Below are 6,000 nucleotides of genomic sequence, written 5' to 3'. Positions count from 1 at the left end.
AATACGTGGTCGCCGCGATTACCGCCGTCAGTGCGCCCGTTGCAACGGCTAATCTAGAGAAGCAGGCGCGGCTGACAAGATCGTCCGATCGTTTTTGTCCCATGGATGCGTTCCTTCTCGCGTTTTCGACTCCGCCACCAAAGTCCTTCTCTCCGCCGCTTTATCTGATGCCACCTCGATCGCCTTCGACCCGAAGCGTTGCGGTGCGCTGGTGTCTGGTTTCTTGCAAAGGCTGATTGAGTCATTACCCAACTGGCCCTGGCGGGCTTGCGACGGCCGCTGATAGTTTGGGGAAATCAGCGCCGCTGACGCACCTGCGTCGCGACGAGAGTAACTTGGTCACGTGTGTGTGTGTGTGTGTGTGTGTGTGTGTGTGTATGTGTGTGTGTGTGTGTGTGTGTGTGTGTGTGTGCGTGTGCGTGTGCGTGTGTGTGTGTGTGTGTGTGTGTGTGTGTGTGTGTGTGTGTGTGTGTGTGTGTATGTGTGTGTGTGTGTGTGTGTGTGTGTGTGTGTGTGTGTGTGTGTATGTGTGTGTGTGTGTGTGTGTGTGTGTGTGTGCGTGTGCGTGTGCGTGTGTGTGTGTGTGTGTGTGTGTGTGTGTGTGTGTGTGTGTGTGTGTGTGACGGTGGTGAGAACGCGCGATAGCGTTTCGCCACACTGCGTTATCGCGACTCTCATCATTCAGATGATAGTATAACCGTTAGCGGCTAATTATATACGTAGAACTTCGGCATAACCAAAGCGCCTTTGTGTGAGATCAACGGAAATCGAAGTAACCCTTCGGAACAAGGGACGCGAACGTTACCGCGGTTGGTCGATGTATACTTCTGAAAATAATTTTCTGGTTTAAAAAACCTGCATTATCTTTTTCTTTACTGCAGCGACATTATAGGTAGCAATAACGTGGCGAGTCTTTCAGAGATTTATAGTCTCTGTTTTTATTCAAAACTTCAGCAATCACGGCTGGCTATGGACGATGCGAGATGATGTTGATTGTTATAATTAGGAAGTAAACAAACAGTGCTACAAACAGGAAGTTATTTGACCAGTCCCGTCAGATGCCCTTCTGTGGCTCCAGTTTGCAATAATGATGAAATAGAGGAGAAGGAAGAGCCAACAAGGGCGTGAAGATCAACCATGGTGTGAGCCTGGTTATCTAGCCGGCACCAGGAAAGGTGGAAGGAAGAGCGCAAGAAAAATACGAGGTGGTGCTGGTCGACAGCGGTATTCAGAGTCTCAGCAATCATATTTACATAACGCGCGCATCGGTAAAACGTGCACGTTGAAGATGGCCGAGAAAGATGTCCGTCGCTGGTTTTACTGGTAATATGGCAGATGGCGTTGACCGTTGGGTAGTGTGGTGTGATACGGGCTGTGGTATATTTTAATACTTGGCTCGCCGAAATAGCCTTCAGTATATGAGCAACGCGAATGTTGCAAGTATATCGTAGATGTACGGTGGCGTGTGGGAAGATGGCGGTGGTTCCTCACCAGGCACTTTCACGCCCTTCAATAACGCTGACAGTGAAGCTAGCTGGTTGTTTAGTAACGTCCGGTTAACAGCATGCAAGGTGCGCTACTTTGTTGCAGAAAAGGGTTGTCGGCAACGCACTTCCCACGAGGGCTCGAACCGAAGAGACTACTTGCGGAGACTGGAACTGATTGGCTTTTGTGACTTGCGAGGGGAACACAGCTTGCGCACCATGAAGTCACCAATTCCCGGATAACTTAGGACACTCTGAAAAGCCATAGATACATCGGAACACAGTGGTATGGTGTCCCTGTCAAATAAATAAATAAATAAATAAATAAATAAATAAATAAATAAATTACAAGATTCACTATTCGTTCGCCTAAGATGACTTGAAAGTCGTTCTTTTCTTCTGATTGTATTGATGACCTCTCCCCCTCCGAAAAGTTTCTGCACCCAAGGTAATTATGAATTGCATCCGTGATCGGCCGCTTTTTGACCATGCGACGATGGCGTGTTACACGTCAACATCATGTGACGTCACAAATTTTAATAATCCTGGACGCCGTGGTGGTGCCACAGGGCAACGCCGTCGTGGGACGGTCACATTTTCTGAGTCACTCGTCCTAACGCTTATGCCGTCGACGATGGTGAACTCCCGCGTTTGATGAGACGTCTAAGTCTTTGGCATTGATAAGTAAGTAAATTTCACTTACTGCGGACATCACAGAACGCCGAAGAGGAGCCGGACAGCGGGAGGCGGCGTCCGGCCGGCGCCTACGTGACGTAACCAAGAGAGACGACGAATCGCATCACCGTTCCTCGGTGACGTAACGTTCGGTCACGACGCCGCGATGACTTCTGGCCTAAAGATAGAGAGAGGGGAGAAAAAGAGAGTAGAACGTTTGCGATTGCTGTGATTTCCGGTTGCTTATCTCTCTCCTATGAACAACAATAAAAAACCAAAAGAAAGAGGTGAGATACGGGCATTACGCGTGTGAGGGTTAATGCCTAATCATCTAAGAAAATGGTGACATCAAAACAAGGGTTATGGGGAAGAATTCTTTCAAGCCGCCGTGGTTAGCAAGCAGTGGGCTCTACACTATAATAAATAAAAAACGAGTAGATAAGGATCATTACTGCCGCACTACTATCGTCATCTGGCTCGTTCGCGTATTCCTTTTTGAAAATTCGGCTCTCACCCCTTTTCTAACAGGAATGCGATATATCAGCTGATAACACGCATGACGTTCCTTACCCGTAACTGCCGGTCGCGCGGTGGCAGGGCAAAACAGATTACGATTAACGTTGTGTGTCGCAAAGACACCATCCATAGTTTTTTTTTTTTTTTTTTTTTGAAGCGAACTCACACTCGGCGTGGTAGGTCAGTTTGTCAAGTTTCGGCATTATCGTCTCGCGCTACATGTGGTATCGACTGCGGTGGTTAGAGTTGTCGCAGCGCATCTCGCGAACAGCAATCGAAGTTGAGTTACTTTGATCGTCATCGTTATCTTTTTTTTTAATTTTCACGGCACATAAATGTCGTTGCAACTTTTACTTACATATAGCTAATAATAATATACGGCGTTTTACAGGCCAAAAACGACGACATGATTATGAGAAACGCCGTATAGAGGAGGGTTCCAGAAACTGCCACTACCTGTGGTTCTTTGATGTGTGTACAGTTGTCAGCAGGCTTAACCTGATCGTTTCCCGAAACGGTTTTATTGACGCTAGCGCCGCGTACCTTTGGGCTCTGTTGCCAAGCTGTTAGCCATGCCTGCCGACGTACTTTACTACCCGAGCGTACGCAGGTCTCGGAAACAGCACCCAACGCTTCGCAGCTAGCATCAGTCAAAGTAGTCCAGTCTCTAGCATTCTCTAGCAGTCTCGCACAGTCTGTTGCATTTGGCCTTCTACCAAATGCCTCCACCGCGGCCAGGATTCGATCCCGCCACTCTCGGGTCAGCAGTCGAGAGTTTGACCACCGTCGTTGTCGGTTTTACGTCCACTAGACGGAAGTGGCGTCGCAAATTTGATTCGCACGCAGCTGGATACTCTCGACAGCGTCATTTCACTTTGGCTACGCAACTACGGCGCATCAGCAGGTATAAAGTGGCACTTCTTGGCACCAGGAAAGTAATAGAGGAAAACCGAAATTTTAATGGATCTAAGTCTTTACGCGGGGCGAGAAGGTATAGTAAAAAAAAAACGAAACCGAAACAATAAAAAAAAACAAAGTCTCAGAAAAACTTGGAACCACTCCAGACCTTCCTAGAATACCCGCCCACCTATAGTCGCGACGGCGTTCTTTGAATATATCGCCCACTTAAAAAAAAAAAGAGGGGAAGGGAAAGTTCTCTTTAATGCTCATTAGTCGCAACGAGCCAGAAACCCTGGCCATCCGCCGGTTCGAGACGGAAAATTACCCGCGCCGTCGCCAGTAAACATCAGTTCGCTTGACGTAACATTAACTATATACACGTATAAGCATACCACGAAAAATCCCGAACCCCATCACTTGTCTTGCGAAATATTGTTTCCGAAGAAAAAGAAAAGGGAAGGAGGGAGTGTTAGCTACCCTCTATGTATGTTCGTGCTTGTGTTTGTATAGTTGCCTGTACACGTGCAAACTTGAAAATTTTTGGATGGGGGTTAATCATCCTACTATATATATAACTACGCAAGCGACCCCCACTATACTGCAAAATCCTTTCCCACGTCGTTCCGCGAAACCGCACAGCGTAGTTCGCAAAAAAAAAAAAAAAAGGGTGGGTGGGGGAGGGGGAGAGGCAAGGGGGTCTACGTTTAGATCTCCCTTCGGGAAAGAAAAATAAATGTAAGAGCCAAAGCCACCTACGTTTTTATTCCTTTCCCAGCCACATCTAACCACACAGTCCGCCTTTTTAATTCGTTGCATACAGCCGTCTTTTTTGCCCTTGTTTTGTTTTATTCTCGCGTCTCGACATGCTTAATGCGCATTTATTTCAAGTGGCATAATTACAGGTCGCACGGACCACACCCCGACGTAGGTATGCTTCTCGGCTTCATCGCGTACTCGGGCTTTGGATGGATTTTCGTTTTTGTTTTTTTATACCTTCATTTTTTTTTCGTTCTATTTCTCGTAGGTCGACTCGTTTACTCTTTAATCGTAGCCGGTCGTACGCTCTACCACTCTTGTACGCATCTACAAACGTAAGCACGGCCAATGACGTTTTCTTCTCTTCAAGTTTGAAGGGCAAAACGAGAAACCGTGCCACCCTCTCCCTTCTAAATTTGCAGGTAACCACTTTAATTGGGCGGGTCGCCTCAAGAGAGTTTCCCGAGTGAGAGACTCTGCGCGCGCACACATATTTCTTATTTGGCGTCCTCGCTTGCGCCAGACGCTGCAAGTTTCGATTTCTTAATCCCGTTTCTCTTTTTCTTTCTTTTTCGGTTCTATCCTTTTCGTAAACCTCTTTTTCGAAGCGTGCCGCATTAATTCATATGCCGCACTTTTTTTTCTGTCCCGTTTCTCGGATATTTTCTCGTCTTTGTGCATTTATTATCGTTACTTTCGTTTCATGTTCCCGCAAGAGCCGTGGTATGAACTACACGCCCGCGCGTTCGCGTAGCGTACTCGTTTCTTTTATTTTTTTTTGCTTTTATGTGCATTCTCTTGAGCGCAGCTTCAATTTTTTTGTTATTTGTCGCTTTTACTTTCACGTATATGACTCGCGGTGTTCTCAAGACTTATCTAGAAACCGTGAGGTAAGTTTTTTTTTGTTTGTTTGTTTACTTATACATTCTTCGTTACGCCGTAATGCCTCACACCGACTCGCACCGACATTGCACGCGCAGATGACGAGGTGCGTCGTACCTGACTAACGTTGCCCACCAATACGGGTATAGGGGCCGCTCACGTCGGTACTTCGCCTAAACCGCGTGAAATGGCGTTCGGAGAGCAGTCGAAGATAGACGAAGGCAGGGGCGGTAACTTTTTTTGTTGTTCTTCTTAATGAAAAGTAACAGACGATGATTCTGAGAGAAGTATTGGCCCCGAGGGCCTCCACTAGAGAGACCAGCGCTGCGATCGTTTTGACGTCACAGATAGGATACGTACTTGTGGAATCCGGCAGCTTTGCTTTCGCGACACCACTTGCATCGTCTCCCAATGGCTGCACCAGTTCTTAGTCGCGATTTTACTATGCAAATTAGACACGAGAGTGCCAACGAGGGCACGGATTCGTAGTTCGCTTGCCCGTATTATCAGGTCTGTCATAGGAAAGGCCGACAACGCTCTCTGCGATGCCTGTCGTTGCGAAGAGACGCTACACCACGTCCTGTGCGACTGTCCGTTGTACGACATCCAGAGACAGTCACTGGCGTCCGTTCTTGCGCGCGTCGACAACAGCCAAATGACTGTGGACACTATTCTGTCAAGTGCCAGAGAGAAGACATTGCAACAGGGAGCGACAAACGCTCTGTTGAAATTCCTACGCGACACGGACTTTAACAAGCGGCTGTAACAGCAATGTCTAACACCACGA

At 47.5% G+C, this 6,000-nt stretch overlaps 1 protein-coding gene and 1 long non-coding RNA gene across 2 annotated transcripts in view; one reads left to right on the top strand and one right to left on the bottom strand.

Moving 5' to 3' along the window:
- Window positions 1-6,000, top strand: part of LOC142774701 (uncharacterized) — a 237,424-nt gene that overhangs the window by 22,682 nt on the left and 208,742 nt on the right. The gene's annotated exons all lie outside the window — the stretch shown is intronic.
- The window catches only part of LOC142774702 (uncharacterized), a 341,818-nt gene continuing 337,957 nt past the window's right edge, over window positions 2,140-6,000 (bottom strand). Inside the window, exon 4 of the long non-coding RNA XR_012886514.1 lies at window positions 2,140-2,337. This is a non-coding gene — a long non-coding RNA (uncharacterized LOC142774702). The remainder of the gene's footprint in view (window positions 2,338-6,000) is intronic.

Source organism: Rhipicephalus microplus, chromosome 10 (genome assembly GCF_043290135.1).
Source record: "Rhipicephalus microplus isolate Deutch F79 chromosome 10, USDA_Rmic, whole genome shotgun sequence".
Lineage (NCBI taxonomy): Eukaryota > Metazoa > Arthropoda > Arachnida > Ixodida > Ixodidae > Rhipicephalus > Rhipicephalus microplus.
This window is presented reverse-complemented; position numbering and strand designations above follow the sequence as displayed.